We start from the raw sequence: 26,089 nt of genomic DNA on the forward strand, positions 1-26,089 counted from the left end.
ACGTTCCTCGGGAACCTTCCTGGATAACTTCCAAAGCAAGCATTGTGTAACACATCTACAGAATTAATATTGATTCCTTCCACAAGAACACATTAAGAATGATTCCAAAACATGCCTTCTTATAGTCTTACCCAAGAATGCAAATATTATCGTTCCCAAAAAAGCTATTGGGAACCGTTTCTTTTTTCAATTTCAATTTTTATTTTTTTAATTTTTTTTTTAATATAAACATGCTTTAAAACTTATTGTATTACTACTGGCCGTTTTCATCCTCTCTCATCTTTTTGGCCATACTTTTAGCCTTATAAGTTTTATTTTTGGCCCTAGTGGAGGCCAGTCGAAGGTATTTAATATGGTCTGTGAAGCGGTAACCGTCTCTTCTTTGTGACTCTGAAAATATAATAATGAGAAAATATAATATAAAATATAATAATGAGAAGGAAATATGTAATTTTATTAATATACTATTGTAAGTTTGTAAAACACTTACCGAATAATGTTTCATTTAAATGAATGTAGGACGCAAAACCTTCCCTGTCCCTAGTACCGTCATAATTAAGCTCCATTATCAAACTTGGACTTAATATCCTACTGAAGATCTAGATTTTCCGAATTCAAAAATTTTTAAAAGTACATCAAGTTGATCTCTAGTAACATTATTATTATGGTACCATTTTAATAATTTTTTAAGGAGATTCATAGGTATCATATGTGTTTATTTTGTAAAATATCTTTTTCCAATTAAATTATTAAATTTTTAATTATGTAATGTCTAATTATTTAAATTTATGTTTAATTTTCTTACATTTTCGTTCACTTAATTTGTGTTCTTAGGTCCACCCTAAAAACACTACTTGTATGTAGATGTAAGTCCACCCTAGGTAGAAGTAAAAGGAAGAGAGAAAAAAGAGAGCACACAAATAAACGAAACGAGTTCACAAAACAAAAAATTTAAATTTATGAATTATATATAAATTACCTTTTGTTTTGAAATAGTTTTTCTGGAATTAAACGAAAATAATATTTAAAACGCATTAATTAAATTAAAACTCAAGTCTTATTGCAGTGTACGCTCAAAAAATAATTCTTTGTATTTGTTTGATTAACAGCCACACACAGTTTTAGGAACAATATGTTCACATTTGTTTTGACCGTACACTGTTTTTAAGACTGTTAATAAGTGTTTATAAATTTAATATTTTTTTGGCACAGGTACACATCACTTATTTTTTTAATTAATCCATTGTTTGGTTCAGGTTAATTTATAAACAGTATTGGAACTCCTATTTAGTTTGTTTATATCAACATACTTACTTGAAAATTAAAACCGCAAAGAATATATTAATTTCACAAATCACACAGGCACCAGCTATTTCAAATGAAAATCAAAATGCAAGTGGCGAGAAATGCAAAAGAAACGAAAAAGACCGCGCGCATTCTTGCATTTTCCCTTTTTTTCTTGTCGTTTGCTTTTTAGAGTACCGTTTTGTTCGGTTACTCCTTGTGAATACAGTGGCGGAGGAAACTATAGCGCCGGCAATGTAAAATAATAATTTAAAACAAAATCACGCTTTGAAAAAAAATCATGTAATCGTGTATATATTATTACCTAAAATTAAAATACATAAAAAACTGATTCAAATTAATAATTTTCTAATATTCTAAATATTAATATTTTTTACAGAATTAATTTTAGGAAAAGTTTAACAAGTCATATACCCCAAACATAACAAAGCGTTCAGATATTGTTTTTAAAGATAAAAAGTGAATATATTTACGCCGCTGCTGTTCATTAAGAAAAATAGATTAATTGGTTTCTCATTTTTTTGTCCATTCCGAAACAAGACTTCTTTTTGCGTTCTTTCGTAAGCGAGGTTTTCGGTGAAAAACACGATCTCAAAAATATCGGACGATCGGCATCGTGCGGGTTTCAGTTTTTTTTTTAACATTGCAAAAGAAGGCTTTTTTATGCATTGTAGTGGAAGGGACGATTTCACAAAAACTCTTTAGAATGCATAAAAAATGCTTCTTTATAGCTTCTTACATTCTTTTTCGCTTGCAAAGCATGCATGAAAGAAGCTTTTTTTATTGGAATGCGTTCTCTAACTTCCGACTGGGGCCTTCCGCTTGCCGTTTTTTTGTGCGAAATGACCAGTCTATATGTTGAATGGTTAGTGGTGTATTTTAATTCATTTTCACACATGTAAAGTGTATGACGTAGTAGGGTTCAAAAAGAAAGGTCCTCTAACAAACTGGGCAATGTGACAGTGTATGCGTCTTGTATGAGTTTCCCAATTATCGTTCGTCCAACTATCCAATTGTCAGTTGGATGTAGTTAATTAAGTCATCTTCTGTCCATGGGTCGGGCTAGGGTCAAGACCAGTCATATGTATGTGGAAGAAGTAAGACTTCAAATATCTCATATCTCATATTTTTGAGAAACCAAAAAACACAAAATTTCTCACTCGACAGCGCAAGTATAATTTTTGTTATCTCGTAAAACGTTATAGTTACTTACCCAGCTACAAGTTTTACCGTATATAACAATTAAAACCTTATAAAATAATAATAAAATATTTGCTATTTATAAATCAACTTTATTTTTCAACAAATTCATACATTACATATATTTAAATATTTATATTCCTATTTGCTAAAATGTTAACTTTCTATTTCACATTTTTTCACGCTAATGTTTAGTAATAAAGTAAAATATTTTAAAACCTAGTGAGAACTTATGTCTTTTAATTTTTATTATTATGATTTTAAAGATTTTATTGATTAGGAAAAACATGTCAATTAATAGTTTAAGGAAAAACACTGATAACACAAAACATTAAAATGTAATATTTTACAGTCAAAAACAATGTTGTATTGATTTGTATTGTATAGTTGTATTGATTTTTCGATTCGACTTTAGAAAAAATATCATAACAGAATGGGGCACATACAAAATTTAACCAAGCTCTTTATTTTGTTATTAGAGCTTAATTTTATTGACTAAAACGTATACATTTAAATTACAATTGAACTTAGCACTACCGTACAATCAGTGGAAATCGTATGTAAACTTGTTATATGGTAGCCTATTTAACAATAGGTCGCCGAAGCTTTTCAAATGTAGAGATTTTATGCTCTCGCTAATTGTGGCAGAAGTATCTAAAACGGTAGAAATTATTTTGTTAACTTTCAGTATCATAGTATCATAAACATTTAAATCTTCAGAACACATTTATAAGATAAAAATTTTAAACTAAACACAGCTGCTCTGTTATTTTAAGTACAACATTTTGCACTTTTGCTTCTTAACGTTGAAAAAACCGTTTAGGAAACCATCAAACTAACTAAAACACGATTCATGTTATACAAGCTCCTACCTTACATTATTAAAGCCATTTTATTTTGTTTTTTTTGTGCTGTAAGCTTTTACAATGAAATTTGATTAGCAAGCCCAGTGGTTGCACCACATTTTTTTAAAAATAAATCGGGTTATTTTCTAAAACATTGCTTCAAGATTTCGTACCGTTCCTTGCGGAGTTAAAATGTACAAGGGCAAAACCATAAAAACGTCAACCAAACCCGTTACGATAAAATCCAATTTTTGTTTTTCTTGCAATATTAAAGTCAGGGTGGCCCGCGAAAAAATTTCGTTTTAAAATGGCTATAAACAAAAACTTGATATATTTTTTTTATTGAATAGCCCAAACATTGCAGTTTAGCTGCGGAAAATCAATTCATTCGAACTCGCATCTTCTCGAGCAAATCATGTTTAGATCTTTTTTTTCCAGTTGCAATCAACAAATAATTCTAAAAGGTGCAATATTATACATGCAACATTTGGCCCAAGCCAAGCCTTCCGTACGGAGAACAAAAATATATGAGAAATTATGCACTCGCAAAAAATGACGCCTGAGATTGAGAACTATTACAAATTGGTGAGCTGAAATCTTTAAACAGTTTTTTGTATACCTTCACGATCAAACAAAGCGATTAGAGCATACCAGAATTAATTATCGATCATGTTTAAAAACGTATAATTCGTTGCAGAGCTAATTTTTTTCGGTAAATAAGAGTTTATTTACACTTGTTGATCAAACCTAGATTTTCCGGTGCAGATGAAGTCCCCTGATTCAGAAAATGACACTCTTAATTTTTTTCTATGGCACCATTATTTTTTAAAAGCGTAAATTACGCATTTAACCTTTTTAATGACAATTTTATTTTTTACCTCTAGTTCTGCAAGACCGATCACGGCAGCAAAAAATTATAATAATTATAATGCTATAATCGAGTTTCCTGACCCCGACCGATATCCGTTACTCAGCTAACCAATTTAAAAAAAACCATCGGGTTATAGCTGGCACCATCTGCCGAGCTGCATTGACAACACTACAAGCTAAGAGCGAGCAGGACCCCAGCTGCAGAGCACACACGAACAGTATAAAACCACACACACATTGAGAAGTTTCTGTGGAAATTATTTACACAATTCCGCTGCTCTCCGCTGCTTGCGGATGCTCTTCGCTGCCACCGCTGCCCTTCATGTTCGAACTCCGTTTTTTAAATATGCAGTGAAGTCATAGCAAAACAAGGTGCAAAAATTTTCTAAAGTAATAGGTCGATTTTCAAAAAATTTTTTTGTCATCCGAAAGATATTAGCGAAATTCATACACAAAAACCCAAAACCTACATGTCTCAGAGTGACAATAAATACTTTTACTATTTGTGGACGTTAAAGTAGGCGTGACTCCGTTCTCTTGCTTTTATAGTTTCCGAGATCTCGACCTTCATACAGACGGACAAGTCTAGATCGACTCGACTATTGATCCTGATCAAGAATATATATACTTTATATGGTCGGAAACGCTTTCTTCTACCTTTAACATACTTCTTACACTACGAGTAACTGGTATAAATAGGTTTAAATTATATATATATTTTTTTTAATATTTAATTTTTGTTTATTGGATCTTCTTTAGTTGCTGAAGCGGCTAACAAAAAGTATTAAATTTTTAACTCAGCAATGTTCCTCCAAGGGATGAAGGTTGGCTGTAATTTGGTATGGCAGCTGAGCCGACTTAGGTGGGATGTCGGTCTCTGTCGATGTTGGCGTTGCGAATACACCAGGAGGTGAGTGATTGGGCTGAACATTTAAGATAGCTCTCGTTAAATAATTTTATCATTAATTTAAATCCGTAAGATTGGCTTTAAGCAGGAGTTATAAAGGAATATTTCGTATTCAAGTTGAAAAGAAGAGCTGGAGTTTAAAATTCAATGGAAACTGCAGCGGCAGATAATTGCAGTGTCATCACCGCTTGGAGGCTTGTAGGAATGTCCGATGTTAAAAAAATGTACAAAATAGGTCCAAGTACGCTTCCTTGAGGTACTCGTCAGTGGTAATTTTTTGGCACATCTTGCGGTGAAGAGTCTGTTTGTAAGACGCGGCTCGAGCAAATTATGAGTGTTTTGTGGCAGATGGATGTTAATTTAATAAACCAAACCGACAATGCAATTAGAAATACGGCGCTGCGATATTCTCTGTGCTGAAAAGCCGCTCGTATTTCAGAAGTTATGCGGTGTTTTTTTCATTGGTGATGAAAGTAATACATTATGTATAGAGTCGAAATTGTAGTATATATATAACTGCACAAATATGTAACTCGACTATTATCTTGGGCGGAATTAAGTGATGACCAGAAGCTTTTTTTGGGTTCAGCTGATATTTCATTTGGAAGGAAGGATCTACGTTTGGAACACTCCGAAAAGTGAACAGGTTCGTATGCGGATGAGGCTTAAAGACATTTTGTAAGTGTGGCGCACACTATAGCCTTTTTCTTGTCGATGCACGCCCATAAAATTATCTGGGTGTGCTCGACAGATAAAAATTTTGTTGCAGGTGGCAGAAAGCTATTGTTTTTTTCTTCCAATAAAGTTTCTGACAGTTTACAATAAGCTGCCTTTAGTTTATCTTTAGTAGCTGGAGTCCGGTGGGATTTTCCACTAGGAGCGATAATGAGATATGAATATTTGGGCGTGTGCTTCCTCGTGGCCATGACCTTCGGCATAGAGTGTTTGGCAGCGTGTTTGAAAATATTTCTGTGAGTGGTTTTTGTGAGTTCTCAATATGTATATACTCTATTTTCTTTACTTCAGACGTTTTTCGAGAAAATAAAAACAAACCAAATTCGCCGATATACAGGTCGGTGGATTGGGGTCTTCTAAAAAGAAGGTGCGTCCTGGCTGACATGATATTAAACCTTGCAGAGATCGGAAAATAATCAAACAAATTCATCATTATTAAAAACCGTTAAAAAAATGGCGTCTTTCAACAAAAAATGTATTTCGAATATTTTAAAAGTACTTAAATCAAAATTTCTTCAAGTCCGAAACGGGCGTGATAGAGAGTTGTATAAATAAGCCATATACCAACTTTCAAAGAAATCGGTTTAGAAGAACTTGTCATGTCATATCATGTCAACCCCTTCACAAAAAGTAGTTTCGAGATTAGGAAACAAATTTAATGGCTGGGAGGCCACGTAACAAATATTCGAGAATAGTTCGAATTTTGAAAAATCTTTTTAGAATCATATTTTTAAATGGGTAAATATGTACATACATAGCTAAGACTTTCAAGAATGCTGCACAAAACAATATAGTGCAATCGAATATCCTCTGTGTAAGATTGACAAAAAAAAAGAAGTTTAAGAAAAATTATTTTAAAATCAAAAAAGTTTTAATTGTTAAGGAGGTTTGTTTGATATTATTGATTTGCTTAATAAGCTTGCACAACAAATAAATATTGCTCAAAAAATTTTTAGTAACAAAATAATGAATTTTTTATTGAGTTAATAATACTAAAAGAACAATAATTTAATTGTTATTTTTATTAAATCATCTATGATGATTATGACCCCTGTTTATAAAATAGCAAGTTTTTATCAAAAATATTCTAAAAAATGCGATATGGACATAAAAATATGCTAGATTATATGCATATGCTATGCGAGAACGGGAAGATGTCGGAAGCGCGGTCGAAGACGGTGCACGCGCAGCTGGTCGAATCCATCTTTGCGCGGATGGGGGAAGATCCCAGCGTCCTCATGCCCACATTCGATGTTACAGGGTGGCTGAACGGGGTTAAAATCATCAAGTGCAACGACGATCCCACCTTGAAGTGGCTGACGCGAACGGTCTGCCAGACGGAAGCTTTTGTGGGAGGGGGTGACGCTGAAGGTAGTCGACAGGGAGCTAATCTTGTCTAAAACAAAGGCGAAAGTGCTCTTCCCATTCGCGATCCAAGGAGTCCGGGCGCTGCTTTAAAGGCAGAACCCGGAATTCCCAACGGCAGATTGAAAAGTACTGCACATGGCGAGCCAACGACCCAACGAGGATGGCCAGAGGAGGTAGAGGACCTTCTATATCCCAGGTACGGGAAGATGGCATGGGGCATGGGTAGCGTCTACCTGCGCCTCAACAAGCGCCACCCCGGGGACAAGGACGCCCACACACTGCCGTCAGGTGAGGTGGAGAAGGACCTGGGCCTTGATAGTGAAATAAAGGGTGCCCAGGACCTGAGGCTGGTAGACTCGGATGAGGAGGAGGACGGTGACCTGGCATTCATAGTCAACCCGTCGTGTGGAGGTGAGTGAGGTACCCATGGCGCTGAGGGTACTGCAGCTCAATCTACATAAAGTTAGATCGCCTTGATGGAGCTCTTCATTGCCTTGGTGCAGGGATCCGTCGACATAGCTCTGGTCGAATAGCCATGCATCGCCACAGGAAATTCTGGACTAAAGTGCTGTCGTGATGCTAGAGGGCGATTAGAAGCGCTTTCTGGTAGCTTCCTGCTATATGGCGAACGACAGACCAGCACCACCCAAAGAACTTAAAAGCTTGGTAGAGGCCAGCCCGAAAGACCAGCAACTTCTCGTGGGCACCGATGCCAACGCACACCATAACTTTTGGGGAAGCCCTGACATCAACGAAAGAGGTGAGTCACTTTTACAATTTATACTATCAACTATCCTAGAGATAGCAAACGTGGGGGAGGAGCACACCTATGTGAGACCTATTTCGTCAAACGTACTAGACCTAACACTCGTAGCGTGTCAAAATACTCTGGTATCTGCATGGAGAGCCCTCGAGAGACCATCCTTCTCAGACCATAAGTATATTCTGTTGCACTTTGACTTTAAAGACTCTCCAAGACTAGCCATACAAACTGGGGTCAGTTCAAGAGGTAAGTAAAATTAAGACTCGCGACGCACTCGAGCACAATAATACAGCGGAACACATAGAAATGTCTCTAGAGACTCCATTCAAGGATTTTGCTAGATGCGTATCACGCGTCCGGTCTAATCTATTGAATGAGGAAAAGGACCAAACCACCATAAGGAAACCGGGACCAATCACTACAAAGAAACAACCTCAGAGAACTCTTCGAAATCGCCGAACAGGCAGAAGACGAGACCTTCAACAAGGAGTACGAAGTACGAAGGGAACTAAGAAACTCGTGGAGCAACTTCTGCTCCAGCATCGATAAAGTCCCAGAAACGGCTAGCCTGCGAAAGCTGCTATCGAAGCAACCTACCATACAGAGTCAGATCAAAAGTGACGACAGACAGTGGACTAACGGCTATATAGAAGCCCTTTCAGCACTAATGCAAGCTCGCTTCCCAGGATACATAGAAGTTCCGGATGCAAATGCACATTAAGACCTAGCAACCTGCGAAATTATAATTCCCCTAGAAAAATCCAACGAATACCTGGATTAGACAGAATATTTCCAGCCATGCTACAGATTACCAAGGAATAGATCACCCCATGGCTCTAAACAATCTACTCAGCATGCCTGAGCACGGGATATATCCCTATCCAATGGAGGACCTAAAATAATGTATTTCTTTCAAAAGCAAAAAAGTGCAGCCACCTCATGTCAACCAACCAGCACGCGTACACCACAGAGTAATCGGTGGAGACGACAACAAGGAATATGCCCGAGGAGTGTTTTCAGAAATATCCGGCGCATTCAACAGCGTAAGCACAGACACGATTATGGACCGCCTAGAAGCGACCACCACGCAACCCGCCATCAAACTCTGGATAAGAAACCTTTAAAGTTGCAGACGGGTGTAATCAGAGTGGGGCACCGCCTACATGGTGAAGGGCACACTACAAGGAAGTGTCTCTCATTCCTATTATGAAATATGGTGGTTGATGACCTAATACAGAGTTTCGAGAGAAGAGCATCGAAAATAACAGCCTATGCAGACGACATAGGCATCATTTTTACGGGAGTTTGTCCGTAATGAAAAAAACTCTAAGGAAGGTCAAATTTAGATGAACGGGTGAAAAGACCACCGCAGCCCTATACGCATCCAAGAAGATGCTTAGCCGCACGAGGGGCCTGTCACCTGCTCTAATGCACTGAATTTACATCTGGGTATTGCGTCCTACTTTGCTGTATGGAGTACTTGTGTGGTGGAAGGCTACAGAAAAGAGGACATACAAAAAGCTTATGGAGAAAACTCAGCGGCAAGCAATGCTCTGCATCACGGGGGCGCTGAGGTCAACCCCCACAAACACACTCGAAACAATACTCAGAATCGACCTGAGGACGTGGGGACCTGAGGACCAACACATAAAAATATACACCGACGGCTCCAAGATGGAAGGAGGAGTAGGAATGGGCTTATACTGCTATAAGCTACCGCCCCAATGCAGCATATTCCAGGCAGAAGTTTTTGCCATTAGGAAAGCAGCGGAGGTGGCACATAACATAGAACGTCCACTTGACGTGGTCAACTTATTTGTAGACAGCCAAGCAGCGATAAGATTCATGCAGTCGTCCATGATCTGTTCCAAAAATGTACTGGCGAGCATTAAAGCACTAGATACCCTCAGCACTAATAAGGTAGTGCGGATCTACTGGGTTCCCAGTCACCAAGGCATTGATGGCAACGAGACGTACAAGCAATGGACTGAAAAGTGCTGGCAAATGGCAGAGCAGAGGACGTGCCCATCTCCTTAAGAACGCTCTAGAGGCGCTAAGCAAAAGCAGGTGGAAAAGAACCAAAACCTGAAAAATCTCAAAAATCAAGTGCAAGGAGCGCAACGAGAAACTTTGTCACTACGTACTGCACCTACCTCGAAATTCTCACGAGTCACTGTCTTACCGCGACGCACCTAGTCGAACTAGGCATCACCAACAATGACAGTTACTGGAAATGCGATGACGCTGGGACGTCAAAGTCCTTGGAACATATTATATGTAACTGCCCAGCTCTGTTCAGGGCAAGGAGAAGATACCTGGGCTCCCCGGTACTGACATCGCTAGAAGAAGCCACCCCCTACCATTCGCTAGGTTCTGTATGAAACTTTCCCAAAATCTGTCTTCCTGTTGCAGGAAGTAAAATAGTCGGAAAAAGCCGGATCAGACGACTATAGCATATAGCTTCCAAAGGAACAATCGGAAAAACAAATGAGCAAATATTATAACTTTGCTGTTTTTTAATTTCTATTAAGTTCTTCAAGATCAAATATTTTTAGAACTACGGTTTAAATTTCATGAAAATCGGACTACTATAAAATATAGCTCCCATAGAAACAATCGGAATATTAAAAAAAAAATTAACTTCTCTGCTTTTGTAATTTTTTAAAACATTCTTTTGAAAATAGTAATTATTTAATAGATCGAATTTACGATTTGAATGTAATTAAAATCGGAAAAAAATATCATACAGCTGTTATACATTCGGCCTTTTCTCCTTGTCGTAAAGAGCGCTGAGTAGCCGATGTTCTCAACCCTGCATGAGAAAACATAGGGAGTATCCTGTTGATTCCGACGTACTCGAGTTCACCACTAGCATACTTTCCGCCAATTTCTCGTCCCGATTTCTCTGGTTCTATCCTGGTTTTTACTGTTCGGTTTGCTCTTTATGTCGGATTTTCCTGCTTTGTATATGGCGCTGTGAATTGATGCTTAATGCTCATGTCGCTGAGGAATTTCTTGAATTCTCGGCTGACAAACTTTACTCCATTATCCGTCATAACCACCTTTGGGGCTGGGATTCTTTGAAAACCTATCTATAAGCACACAAAGAACCCGTGCTTCGATACTGTTGCCCATGGTTCTCTGGGTATCTGCGTCAGCATTTTCCCAGCTGCCAGCATCTGGTTAGGTTTGTATTTAAGGCATGCCTCGCATTTTCGCGGGCCGCCAGCCTTGCATTTGTTTTCCGACTTTCCACATGTCCAGCAGCTGGTAAGTCATGATTCTTCTTTAATTCGGTTTCCCTCAGTTCACGTGGGACACAGAGCTTCCATGCTGCCCCATCATCGCTTCCTGGTCTGTGCGGGATATGCTTACATAAAGCGCCTCCCTCTGTGGGTGTCCTCCGGAGTTTCCTTGGCTAGCCTAAAGGCTTCTGGCAGAGGCTGTCTTGACAGTGCATCAGCCACCACGTTCAGCTGTACGCTATCTCAAAATCGTAATGCTGCAGTTCCAGGGTCCGTCTAGCGATCCTTTCTGAAGGGCTTTTGATGCTGTTTAACCATTTTAGCGCCATGTGGTCAGTTACTACTTTGAAATGGTATTGCCTGCTACTCTCTTCAAGGGGAATCTGCCAGTATCAGTATTGGCTTTTCGAGTGCTCTATGCATCCCTTTTGTAGCAGCTCGTCGACTTTTGCATTGACATCCCATTGCATTTTCGGGTTCTTTTGGTATTACATTTGCTTGATCGTCTTTCTTGGTAATTCAGTGCTCGGCTTTGTTGGATGTTCACTGCATAGTTCGAAATCATCCAAGAATTTCTTAATGCCGTTTTTCTCAGTTGTGTGTTGGACCACCGCCACTGACAACTGTTCCTCGAGCCATCTATTGTGCCTTTGCCTTTCGGGGACTATCACCTTATGTCCGGCACACTTTATTTTTTTTTTCCGGCTCAGTCCAAATTTTTGCCATCTTTTGGTCTTCATGCGTGCTCGGAGAGGGCTTTCCGTATTTCGTCTAACTCAGCTACCTGTGTCTCGATTCGGAGACTTCTAACTGTAAGTCGCGAACATATCGACGTAGCAATCTTGCTGTTAACTCCGCACGGCTCCATTTGATTCTTCACGTTGTTTCACTTGTTACTGGTTCTCTGATAACTAATACTTGTTGACATTTAAAACAAGAAAAAAAGAATATAAATCGGAACAGTAAAATGAAACTGAGTTGGGAGTATTAAGCGACGTAAGTGTATTTATTAGAACACTTGATAATATGATCTGCTTAAGCTTAACTTATCTAGTGCTCTCCAGAGCAGAGCGGAGACTTAAGGGAGAGTTGGTGCGGGTCAGCGTAGGGACAGCGGATGGAGACACTGGCATATAATACAAACGCCTACTTTGCGTGTACATTCTGCCCCCTTGCGAGGACCACCGTAGCAAGAACTTAAGACATTAGGACCTCAAGAACTCGATGACTTAATAGAACTGTGAGAAGACAATTGTCTGTGAAAACTTCCGTATCGATAGGAGGGAGCCCTGTTCGATTTGTACTCTGAGCTGAGCGTCAAACTTTTCGAACACAGAACATTTTTGATCGTATTTCAAAGTGATCGTATTTCAAATGTATCTGCGGCATCTTCGCCCGCAGTTACAATACACTCGGAGCATGTATCATATGCTTCCTCCACCTTATCCCATAGTAGATAAGGTTTGGGAAGCAGCACTGAATTTTTGACGCTGGCTTCGAAACAGCTCAAACAAAAAATAAACTAATTTAAAGCGGCGTTTGCCATTGCGGATATAAATTTATTTATGATTCGACTCGAAAAGTAATAGTTGCATTTTTTTCTCAATAGGTGAAAATATTTATCTTTGAAGTTTAAGAGCCAAAACGAACTTGTACTGACATTCGTTTACACTAGAATTTATGGATCAATTTGGAATTTAGGATCCAAACAAAGTTCGTAAGGATATACGGCCGCACTGGAATTTGTGGATGAATTTTTTCGGAAGCATAATTTAACATTTTTGGAAAAACATTTCACCGAAATATTGTGCTACAGACCATCAATGTAGTTAATTAATTAATGAAAAAACTGCACAGTACACATATATGGTCAAACTGACGCATGTTGTAGAGAATTTATATATATATAAATATAGCTGGGAGTTCGTTATTGAGTTCGGAATATTTTGCTGTGGCTAGGGTATAATTTTGTATTTGATGTATATTTTGTGGAATAGTTTAATTCAACTGCAACTGTTCGAAAATATGGGCACAAGAAAAATGACAAAATATATGTATATTAGATTCCCTAATGTCGGATTTTATCGGATTTGGTTTTGACAAAGCCATACAGAAAGTCAAACGAAAATCTGGCTGTATGATCTGCAGTAATATATTGCATATCACTTACCTGAAGCCACCAAAGGTGCTGGTAGAAAACGAACCAGCTCCGCGAATGGAGTCGCAAATCCGACTCAAAGGACAAAATGCTTGGGTGTTGGGGCTTCTTTAGGCTGAATCAGTAGGATGAAACCGATTCCCACGAAGGAATGCGAAAATATATAAGCTCGAAAATTTGGGGGGTATTACGCAACATGCTTGTATTTATTAGATTTCTTGAGTATAGGAACTGCTTCTGCTTAACTTATCTAGCGCTCTCCAGAGCGGAGCGGAGACTTGAGGGGAAAGTTGGAGCGGGATAGCGTAGGGACAGCGGATGGCGACCTTTGGAGGAACTGTCTCTATACACTGGCAAAAAATACACGCGCACACTTGGCGTAAGCCCTTTAAAAATATCAAAAGATTTTAAAAGTAGACTTCGCCAGCTAATTGTGTTGCTCTTCTTAAATCTTCGTTTTAACACTTTAAAACAAATTTATTCAAATTTAAAAAATACCAAGCTTTTACTTTAACCAACTCATTGAACAGCGTTTATTTTAACAGCATTATTTTAGAATTACCTATAGCATATTATATTTCGTTATTAATAACTAAAGTAACAGAAGAGGAGAAATTCAAGCTTAATTGTCGTCAGTTAACAGTCATCCCTACACGATGTGCGCTGTTATCAGTAACAGCGATAGTCCATCCGACCACATACCGACCTCTATCAGAATGAGAATACGACAGTCGTCTCAAAGCGTTCTTTTACGATTAGACAAAGTAAGCAAACGCGTGTTAAATATTGCTAAATCCGATCAGGTTCGAGGTGCAATATCGACATTTTAAGTCCTGGATGAAAGCATCCCACTCGTTCGTAAGCCGGAACAGCTGACGTTGACCACCTTCTGACCTGCAGAACAGTAGAAATAATTTCTGCAAATCGCAGTGGTAATATTGTGCTTATTTAGATCTTGAAGTTGCGATCGTACCCATTTGAAAAACATCCCTTTTTCTTTTAAACATATTTTTTTCTTTTCAAACATAGAAAGAACTTACTGACGTATTATTATATAATTTTAATATTTCCTTATATTAACTTACCAGAGTAAAATAAGTAACTTTAATGGGCACCTGAATTAAAACGGTTTCAGTGCAAATGGGAAAAACAGCTTTAAAATGTCTTTATACGTGTAAAAGACCAAGCCAAAGTGCAACAGCACCTAAGTTATCTATTACAGTTTTATCATGTTATCTCTTCGGATTGACTGTATCCATTTTTTTAGCCTTCCTAACTCTGTCTACCAATTTTATTCTGTGGCTGAGATGCTGATTTGGGAATAACCGACTTCCCTAGCCCCTTCCGAATTTGTAGGCACAGTATACCCTCAGTCGGTATCCACCTCAAAGAAAAAATGGCGAGCAGCATGGGACCCGCAAAGCAACTACAAGAACAAACAAAAAAAAACAGCAAGAAAAGTCGGGTCTTGTGGGACCCGGAGTTACCTTCAGCAGAACTACTGCCATGAATCGACCAGATCGACTATCAAGCTTAAAATCTCACTGAATTTCGAATTTTCGGCCTCACCCAAGAACATTTTTGTCAAAGATTTTATATATCGTGCAAACGTCTCGACCAGCTTTAACCTTCTATTAGCGATGCCGTAGGGCTTCTAAGGAAATTAATTGCTTTTTTTTCGAAAACCAAAGTACAGTTTTCAGCTATTCGAAATGAGCATGAAACGAAATGCTGGAATTTGGTTCTTCAGATAATCAATTTATTCATGGGGAGCTTCTGATACTTCTTATTCAAACACATTCCCATAAGCCGGAAAACTCCCTCCCGGACAACCTTGTCACTCCGCGAATGGATGCCCGAACGCCTAATCGGCTGTAGAAATATCTAACACACAAACATTAAAGCCACCCCGGCCAGTTCAAGTAAATTACCTGACATTTAATTTAGCCAACACTTTAAGCCCGATCATGTTCGGCTAAAATAATAAAACGAACTAGAAAGAGAACATTTAATAGTGAAAGGTTTATTAATAGGTCGCCCAGCAATACGTCTTCGTGAACTATGGAAAGCGTAGGCATCATAGTGATATCAGCGATACGTTGGGAGAATAGCGATAACAGTCTGTTTACGTATGTAATTGTTTTTGATCGACAGTATTTAGCTTTACTAGATAGTGAGGCAAAAATGGGAGGATCCCTAGATAAAAGTTTGCCACTGGGAATTACAAACACATTAAAGCCCGTGGAAACGTAGTAACTACAGACGGAACAAAGCAGTCCACTCTTGGACCGACTATAGTCCAAGTCAATTACAGCAATTAGTCGTAAGGTTTCAGCGAAAATGGTTCGACCTTAGAAGTAGACAACCCAAGCTAGACTTGTATATCGCGGTAAAATCTAGATCGATCTAATCAAACCCAATACGTTTTGTCTTGATTGTTGAAAAGTAAACGATAGCAGATTTCTGTCCAATCCCAAAAATAGGTGGAATGATAAGTCGTCTTCAAATGGTTTACTGCATTTCAAAAATCGATTTCAAAGATGCTTTTTGGTAGTCATCACAAATCAACGAGTATGGAGGTTACGATAACAAATTCCTATTCAATTCCAAATTAAAATGGACTGATGAGCCGTCTTCCCCAGGTTTCCTGAATTTCAAAATTCGATTTTAAAGTTGCCTTTTGGTAGATCAATTTAGATGAGCATTCAAAATTAACCCAACCCCAAAAATCCAACAGCAACTAAAACTATTTCTTGGTAGTGTACCTTTTGTCCTCGTTTTATCAATTATTTTCTTTGAGAAACCGCCATTTCGTCAAAATGCTTTATTTTGCTTACTCCTTCGATTAATTACTAGATTGGAAAATACTTTAACGATATCTGTTTGATTTTTTAATGTCAAAGTATCCAGTCCAGATATAGTGATCACCGCAAAAAACCGGTGGCAGAGAAAAAGACGAGCACCCCGAGCGAAGCCAGGAACAACGGAATCAACTCAGGCACCCCGAAGGAGTCGAGCTACATCAACACAACCCGGAGCACTATAAGGGAAGGAGAGCGAAAGCTGCATTCTGTGCATTCTGGCTGGTGAATCGGGTGGTCACGTTTTATAATTCTTTGGTGGGACGCACACATACATTTGTTTATTTCAAAAAATAAACACTGGAGAACATGGTGGGAGTTCAGCGAGAGTTTTCAAAACCTCAAAAGACTCTCTCGCGGTTATTAAGGATAACTGCACACCGGACCTGAGGATCTCTTTTTGAGAACGTATAAGGTAGATGATATGGTACAGCAGAGTACACCTCCTACACCTATGTATGTGCCCAGCGCACAGCCAAAATGGAGGCCGGCGTGTTCTCCATACTTAACCTGAGGATAACCTAACTGTGCGGATTGGAGGACCGTGAATTAATCGTCAGGAGTATTTCTTGGGCATTTGGAGGAACCTGTAAGAAGCAACAAGTTTTTCTGCTTACCTGTGTGTTTGGAAATGCGTTTTGCTAAAATAAATACTTAGATGTGAGGGCCGGCACATTCGTAAGATTGCTGGGCACATTTTGCTATACCCTTAAAATTTTTCCTTTCTTCTTTTGCTGTCCAATTCGTTATTGATAAGACCAAAGCAACCCAAAAACAACTACATTATTTTTTTTGTTTAGGATAGCTAAGTCAAATAAAATTTGTTTCTGTCTTTTCGTCAACTCTACACTAAATTCTTTACGTGTATTCGCGACTTTTTTTTAATGGGTTGGTAAGTACACTGCCATAAGGTAGTTTTGTGAACCCCTGCTTTAAACTAAGTATTCACCCTACAAAACAATCGCACATTAGGTGGCGCACTGCATAGCCAATACTGGAAGCTAAGAGCGTGCAGCACCGTTACCCCCCGCTTACAGTTATTTTGTTCTCTCTCCCTACTGCTGGGATAGAGGGGCACAAAAGCGCGGCAGAGCGTCGGCAGAGGACTTCAAAACCACATATCTTCTAAGATCTTAGCTCGATTTTGAAAATTTGTGTCTACCGATAGATATGACAGAAACCATATCTCAGAATGCCCGTACATACTTTCACGATTTGTGGGCGTTAGAGTAGGCGTGGCTCCGCTGTGGCTCTAGCTTTTATAGTTTCCGAATCGGCTATTGATCCCGATCAAGAATATATATATATATATGTCGAGAGAATTAATAATAATGGTAAACCAATGTAACTGAGAGAAACCTGTCATTTCAAATAAAGAGTTGAGAGAAAGATTGTGTCCTTCTGAGACCGTTTAAGGGTTTCAAGAGCGTGGCTAGGTGGGAATTCACCTTAACCGGGTGTGGCACAATTGTTTTTGCAATAAGGAGGGTGAAATAAAAAGTAGTAGAGAATAAATTAAAAATGACAAGTGACTACAGAATGACAAAAACACGATAGAGTTGAGCAGAGTAGTTGAGTGTTCAGAACTTATTCTTTCGAGAACCTTCGAACGGGCAACACGTGTAATTGCGATTCACTGCGCATCTTAATAAGAAAAACCCAAGTGAAAATAAAGAAATAAAGTGAAGGACAAATCAACTCCCGAAGCGACCCCTATCTCCGACATCAGAAGTGGGATCCCCATCGCCACAAGAACATTCTGACGATGTGTTGCAGGCGATTTTAGAGACACAAAATTGAAACTTCCTAGAGTTGTTGAAAACTGTGAATACAACATCGACTGCAGCCTCACAAAATATTTCGGTGACATTGCCTATGTTAAATACTGATGTGCCTGGGGCCTATGCCGCAGCGTGGTGTAAAACCGTGGATATGATCCGAGCGTCCACTGGAAGGCTTTTAACAAAGATAAAGATGACAGTGATACACTGTGCATTAATTTTCGCGAATTAAATGCGAATACGGTGTCTGATAAGTATCCATTGCCATCAGATAGATAGATTATGTGGTAGTAAATACTTTAGCAGTTTGGACATGGCCAGCGGATTTTATCAGATACCGATTCTCACTGATTCCATCGAGAAAATAGCTTTCGTGACTCTAGAAGGCCAATATGAGTTCCTTTCTAACAGTTGAAACCATTGTATCAGTGTACTTCTAAGGTAAATGGGTTTGTTTAGAAGGAGAATCACGAACAAATACGTAAAAGAATTATTGATGTGTTGACAAGTGACCCGGTGCTGACCATATTTAACCCTGAGCTCTCGATCGAATTGCATACAGACGCCAGGGCGGATGGTTTCGGTGCAATGCTCCTTCACAGGATTGACGGCAAATTTAGGGTGATCGAGTATTTCAGCAAGTGTACATCGGCTGCAGAATCAAAATATCATTCATATAAACTCTAGTTATACTTTAGCCAAGTATAATCCTGTCAAACATTTTCGACGTTATCTGAATGCTAAAAAGTTCGTCGTCCATACTGACTGAAATTCCTTAAAAGCGAGTCGCACCAAGGCTGAACTGACACCACCCGTTCACCGATGGTAGAATAGAGAAAGGGAACTCAAATGGAACACGTAGACTGCCTATCACGAAATCCTATTCAAGAAGCCTCGAAAACGATAAACAAAGTAGTAGAGGTTTGCGTTGACTTGGCAGTGATAACGGATAATTGGCTAATCGCTGAACAGCAGAAGGACCTAGGTATAGTTAATATCATGACACAAACAAATGGAGGTGAGATGCAAGTTGACAGAGCTAAAACTTGTGAAATTAGAGCCAGTATCGCAAAATTCAGAGAAGTGGCAAGACTCGTTGCTTCCCAGTGATTCCGAGAGCCTTTAGGTCATGTGCACGAGGCTATAATGCATCTTGGATGGCATAAGACACTTCACAAGGACTATGAACAATATTGGTTTGAAAATATTTTATAACCTGTAAGCTCTCCAAACCCTTAAAAGGCAAGCTACAAATGGAACTTCACCCCATTCCCAAGGTAGAAATTCCCTTGCATACCGTACAAATAGATATGAGTGGAAAGCTGAGCGGCAAAAATTACATGAAGGAATATGTACTAGTACAAATAGACGCATTTACCAAGTATGTTTTCCTATATAACATCCTAAATTTGGATTCTGAAAATTGTATCAACGGAGTAAAGACAGGTATATCACTATTTGGGGTTCCTAGCCGTATCGTAGGTAGGAGCTTTGCTAGTGGTCGATTCCATGACTTCTGCTCATCAAATAAAATTCAGCTACATTTAATTGCAACAGGGGCAAACGGCCAACCGGAGCGCGTGATGAGCACGTTGAAAGGAATGTTGACAGCAGTTGAGACAAGCGATATCTCTTGGCAGGATGCATTGATGGACATCCAATTAGCTATGAATTGTACTAGTAATCGGGTGACTAATTTCAGCCCCTTAGAATCACTAATAGGAAAACAGGCAAGACCTTTGGGCATGTTACCCATAATATCTGATCCTAAGATAGTTTGAAAGGAAGCTAAGGCAGAAGCTAAAATGAATATGGATAAAAATGCAAAATATGACAAGGCCTGCCGGGGCAACCATATCAATAAAGTGGTCTTTCACAAATAAACCGCGAATTTTGGTTTATTATTATTATGTGAAAATACCTACCCGTTTTTTTCGTAGCGATTTTAAAACGGAACTTTTTTGTAGGCCATTCTGTAGTTGCGGCTTAGTGTCTGCTATCACCATAAAATTTGTACCGTCCAGATAGTAGTGGAAACATTTTACGCCGAGCAGTTTCGTATTTTGCTTGATATATTTAACTTTATGTTTATCAAGGTCTTTCGATGCGAAAACATTGGGCCCCTTTTGGCCATCGTGCTGAAGATGCGACAGGTCTATCCCGATGCCAAAAGATATTGCATCTTTAGCCGCAATCAGCTTTAAATTTTCATCGAGCTAAAATTGCTTGTTGCTGACCAAAAATATATGCTAATTTTTTTTTTTTGCAAATTAACTGAAATGAGCTGTTTAATGAGAATAATTTGAGCTAACAACGCACAATAGGAAATATTTCCACTTTGCGAATATTAGTTAATTACTTAAGAATAAAATTAGATATTTTGCTCTAATTCTGTATGCATTGTGGACTTGTGGACTTTTTATAAGTGTCTGATTCCATTTTCTAAAGAAATCAAAAATTGCGCCAACCTTTCGTACAAAAGCCAGCTGTAGTAGTGGTGGCACTAACGAAATATCATTAAATATCGCTCATTTCCGGAATATTTTCTAAAAACATTTGGTGCGAAGGATTTTCTTTAACATTAGGCCTTTGGGATTCCCTGTGTAAATAAATGCGCATGTGCAAGCAAGTTTTGTGTGTAATCAATCTATTAGATTTTTCTCAAAAAATAATTCAAGGTGGAAAACTATTTCATAAAGCTGTCAGTCAGTTAAAATACAAGTTCTTGTATGAAAAACATTTTTGTTTTCTAAAATATGCGAGCCAAACTACCTAGTTGTGCGTTAAATGACGCTTTTAAAGTATTGGTCACGTTAAAATATATTAGCAATTGGGACACCTGGTCAACCCTTAGACTATATATTTTTTTTATATTATTATGAAATTGAGTAACTATATAAATATTTATTGCCTATAATAGCCTAGTTATACTCACGCACGTCTTCTATCGAAAGTACGAAATGAAGCAGAGAAGGCTGTTACACTTGAGAGACGTGCTTCATTGCGTCTGAACAGCATTTTACTGATATGATTTGTCAATGAAAATACTCCTTTTTTACTCTTTACGTATGTTTAATATTTTCAAGCAATACTATTTTATTTCTTTTCCTAAAAAAGTCAAAGATCACCATTTCTTAGTAAGAGTTGCCTCTGTGCTTGCGCCATACGTCAAACACTTGAACGTACATTAATGGACCCTAATTGACGACAAGTTGATATTTCTTTCCAAGAAATTTATTTTAATACCATTTTCTAATTTTACAAAATAATATTAGAACACGCACAGACACAAACAATTAGTACAACCAACACAAAGTACAAACCACTAAAATTAATATCCATTAAAAATATTTTATAATACGGGTATGACATTACATTGTTCGCCTCATTCATTGACGAATTCGTTGAAGCTCAGAGTCAGAGACAACTATATGGTTACTGCTGGAAATTTTTTGGTCATAAAAACATGGTCACACTGCTTATTTAACGTTAAATTCAAACTTTATGGTTTTGTTTATTATATTGTGTTTATCCCGCGAATTTTAACTTTTAAAGGTTATTAAGTGTTACCTTTTTATAGTAAAAAATATTTCGTATACATTTAAGCCTTGCTTTTTCATTTCGTTTTGTCGCCAACTCCCATAAATGAGCAAAATTGTATTTTCAAATACAATTCATAGAAATCTGACAGTGCCCTTGCATTTTTAATGGAAAATGGGTTTACAACGAAATGGAAAAATGCACGGATGTGATATATACCCGGCATATCCGGCCGTAATTAATTCTAATTTAAGACTCAGGCCAAAAGGAATAGAATATTTTAAAAATAAGGCACTTGTATCATTGCAAAATCTTTTGGATCATACATCATCCCGCATTCTTGAATTGCAACACGAGGTCTTAGAAACACTTCCCAACGTGGTACATTGCAAGTTATTGGTCAGCTATGGATATGATGGTTTGTCCGGCCAGAGTTTATACAAACAGAGTTTCTAGATCCACGATAGTCCTTCAATTGACAGTTCATTGTTTGTTACTACAATTGTCCCATTGAAATTAACAAATGAAACGCTCCAAATTATTTGGCTCAACAAGACTCCGCAATCTGTTAGATTTTGCCGCCCATTGAAGTTTGAATTCATTTAGAATACTTCCTCTCTTATATTAAAAGAAAAGAAAATTTGGATGCCCAGATTGGCAACATGCAAATATATTTGTATAAATTTAAAGAAAAAAATATATATGTCGAGTGTATTGGTCACATGGCAGTAATATATGGTAAAGTGTTAAACATATTAACAGGCACCAACTCTTGTCAGTCTTGCCCAATCTGTGGAGCAAAGCCAAAACAATTGCTCAACATTAAAGACATAAACTCGAAGGCACACGCTTGGATCCGCTTTTTCGAGTTTGTTTTAAAAATCTCATTTAGAATTGATTTTAAGAAGTGGCATGTCAAGGACAGCGATAAGCCTAAACTAAAAGAACGAAAAAGATGAAAGAAATGGGCGTAAATGTGGACAAGCCTCTTTCAAATGGCAGTGGAAACTTCGATGACGGCAGCACTGCAAAAAGAGCATTTTCCAATGCAGCTTTACTTTCATCAATTTTTGGTTTTGATTATGATATTAACATAACATAAAATGTATCTTTACTTTCAGAATAAAGCACTAATAATGGAGATGAATACTAAAATGTGATCTTAGATAATTGTTTTTTTTTTCATTCAATATAAAGAATTATAAAATAAAAATGTTTAATGGAGCTTTCTTGCATATCGTCCAGATCGGTTATATGACAGCTATATGAAATAGTGCCCCAAATCATTTGACACTTGGTAGGCCATCTTGGGAGCTTATAAATTTATACAAACCAAAATTCAATTCAATAGGTTTAAAATTAGAGTTTATGCCAAAACAGAAAAATCCATTGTGCCCCGGTGGTATTTCATCGATCGGTAATTTTATACCAAAGTCAGGTTCGTCATAGGTTGTCTTGCTCGCACTATCGTAATATCGTCCAGTTAAATAAAAAATGAGAAACGAATGAAGCCAACAATGTAGTGTCATAAGCCCATAAAGAGTGCTTCATAAATATTTGCTGCAAAACATCTATAGTAACAGCTGGCTTAAGAGCAGTGAGGTTTGATAGTGGTCTGTTAAATAACATTTTGTGGTACAGAGCTTTACAGTTTAAAAATTTCTTAAGATGTAAGCAAAAAACAAAAAAGCAATTTAAGGGGCTATACCAGTGTAACCCAAAAAAAAAGAGAGAATTTTGGGAAAGTACTTAATAAAATGTTTTGCAATTTTTCGCACATAACTGGGTAAGCTTTCAACTTTATTTCAATATTTATTTTGTTTTACAAAAATATTAAGATATTTATTGAGAAAAAAGTACTCCAATTGCTGATTCGGTTCCGGTCGAATGAGTGGCTGAATTTGAAAAATTCAAAAAGATTATGAAAAATATTTCCACTACTATGACCTTTAAGCTTTACAACATATAAAATATAAATAAAATGGGTGAAAAAATTACATTTTAAATTCTGCCAAATGGACAATTTTCGACCAAGTCAAAAGTTCGTAGGTCTTTGTAGGTTGGACCCATTCAAAACGATTGAGTCTTAATTTCAAACCGAATGATTAACTTGTAGTCGAATTATAATGTCAACAGTTTTTGAGATAAACGTTAAAGTTTCAGTTGAAGGCTGCCATTAAAAAACTTTCTTAGATACTGTCTTGGTTAGTGAGAATTGGAAATGACTAAATTTCCCAATCCTTCCAAAATATAAAAGTCCAAGAGTCGCTGCCATTTTTTGTAAACTTGAGCGCTTTATACCTATACGCGCTTTTTTTATACGCGAACTTTTCCAAGTCCGATCGAGTAGCACTGCAGCGCACAGCTCAAGTCTGGGTATTTGATTGATAGGTGCGACCTTAGACTTGGCCACAAGCAAATTTACTTCCACGTCATCCTGAGCTTCCGTTCGCATATAGATGCAACATCCAAACGCTCGCTTAGATGCATTCGAAAATCCATGAACCTCCGAAGTCTTCGAGTGAGTAGTATTGTCCATACTACTATCGTGGTATATTCAATAAAGCTAGACTTTTCAGGCCGTCAAGTATTTCTTTCCAGCGCTCTTACAGTTCCCCATCAATGGGAGTATCCCAGTTGAAACCTTGTAATTTGAGATCCTGTAATAAAATCTTACAACGTATAATGGCCGGACTCATGAGACCTAAAAGATCAAATAAACGAGCGACTACGGAGAGCATGAAATCTTCTGATGATTGGCAGTTGAATTGAAATAGGAAGACATCCGGATTTGGAATAGTTGCTGCTAAACTAAGTTGCTGCTAATGTCATCCTTCTTAAGACGTAGTTCTTCGATTTCGTCTGCTCCCGTTAGTTGGTCATCTACATATAGGTCATTGCGAAATGTTTCCGCATCCTAAAGGAATTCACTTTCATACAGATCAGCGATATGGTGCAGCCCACTTATGGCCAGGAATGGTGCTGCTGACGTTCCATACGTTATTGTATTTAATTCATATATCTGAATTATTTTGTCTGTGTCAGTTCTCTATAAAATCCTCATCGAAAGAGCCAACTGTGTTGATTAAAATCTGAATTTTATTTAACCCAAAAACTGGGGATCTGCTAGTAAGATGTCCGATGGGATGTTCCAGCGGGAACCATTAAGGAGTTACGTGGTTGAGCTGTGCAAATTCTTTTGACTACCGAAAATGATGATGACCATTCGAAGTCGGTAGTTCGAGATTTCAAAGCGGTGGTGACTACAGAGTTGACTGGCTGTCTTGTACCAGAAATTCCGCTAACTTCTTGGAACACTCTCGCTGTCTCTCGAGTCAAACGCCAGGTTCTAGACGAACGCTTCCTCCCTACCTTCTCTGCCGCAGACTTTAGAATTCGACGTATCTGATGCTCGCACGGCGCTCGTTGTTCGTCGCCCAGGGGATCCTTGTTGTCCTTGCTCTGCCTCCCGATATATGGACTGGCTCCGCTCCTTGTTGGCGTAGGCCTCAGGATTCGGTAAGCTGCCATTCTGGGACTCTAGTGGTGAACTTTTGTGCTCTCAACGCCTACGCCTTTCGAGACACTAGCTGAACAAACGCTCGTCTTTCCGGGCTAGTCGGACCAGGACCTTTTACAATTCCTGCAGGACGATCAGGCATACCCCGGAGTTCGCCAATGCAGTCCTTGTAGGCAGGCAGCTAGTTCTACACAGCTTTCCTTCTGAGCTATTTGACTCTATTTGTTCAACTCTGTCGGACGCGCCGGATGGGATGCTAAGCTCAAATCGCGACAGAAGTTGTGACAAAGCGCCTGGACTTAGCCGTGTGAGACTTTAGCTCTAAGTCCCGAACGTCTCGTCGTAGCAATCTTGTTTCCTTGATGACTCCGCACGGCTCTACTTGGTTCTTCACGTTGTTTCACTGATTACTGGTTCACTTGATGACTGACAATTGTTGACTGGTAGAAAACGACTCATCCAGCTTCCTGCGCTCGGCCTGCTTATATGGGTCCCTGTTTATCTGCGTCTTCTTGCCTCCTGGTCCAAAGTTCACGGTTTTACCGTTCCTTCTTTTCGCCCTCTGCGCAGGGCACCAATATCAGGGTCCGCAGTCCGGTGCCGTCCCGTTACTTCCTTCTGCACAAGCTGCTCCTTCGCTGCTCTCTTTTATTGCCGTCTCTCTCTGACCCTCCCTGTCCTTGTCTGGTGCTCAGGGCATCACTCTCTCTTGCCGCACTACCGTTACTACGGTACCACTGCTTGCATGCGTTGACTCTTGCATGCGTTTACTCTTGCTTTCTAACTCGTGGGGAGTTACATTCACATTCTCCCCTTACTTCGGGAACGAAAAAGAGACTCGTTGTTCTCTCTGCATTGGTACACTCCACATTCTGACATCCTTCCCTCGACGTGTCTACTCCTTGTATTTGTCCTAGTTCACTTGTAGCCTCCTAGTCGACTCGTTCTTCCAGATGGTTCCCACGACGCTCACAGCTCCTTCTTGAGGATG

At 38.5% G+C, this 26,089-nt stretch overlaps 1 protein-coding gene and 1 long non-coding RNA gene across 8 annotated transcripts in view; both read right to left on the reverse strand.

Moving 5' to 3' along the window:
* Positions 1–253: 253 nt before the first annotated feature.
* LOC128263948 (uncharacterized) lies at positions 254–1,380 on the reverse strand. The gene is made up of 5 exons (XR_008268602.1): positions 1,315–1,380; positions 980–1,001; positions 806–877; positions 491–599; positions 254–390 (listed from the first exon to the last, which is right to left on the reverse strand). It is a non-coding gene; the product is annotated as an uncharacterized LOC128263948 (long non-coding RNA).
* A 1,233-nt stretch (positions 1,381–2,613) lies between these two features.
* Positions 2,614–26,089, reverse strand: part of LOC128263947 (acetylcholine receptor subunit alpha-like) — a 609,051-nt gene continuing 585,575 nt past the window's right edge. For 3 of the 7 annotated variants that reach the window (XM_052999226.1, XM_052999227.1, XM_052999225.1), the window contains exon 13: positions 2,630–3,159. The gene's annotated coding sequence lies outside the window, so the exon portion shown is untranslated. Of the gene's footprint in view, positions 3,160–26,089 lie in introns of all 7 variants that reach the window. The other 4 variants (XM_052999228.1, XM_052999223.1, XM_052999220.1 and 1 more) reach the window with 3 other exon arrangements.

Source organism: Drosophila gunungcola, unplaced genomic scaffold, assembly GCF_025200985.1.
Source record: "Drosophila gunungcola strain Sukarami unplaced genomic scaffold, Dgunungcola_SK_2 000029F, whole genome shotgun sequence".
In the NCBI taxonomy this organism is placed as follows: Eukaryota; Metazoa; Arthropoda; class Insecta; order Diptera; family Drosophilidae; genus Drosophila; species Drosophila gunungcola.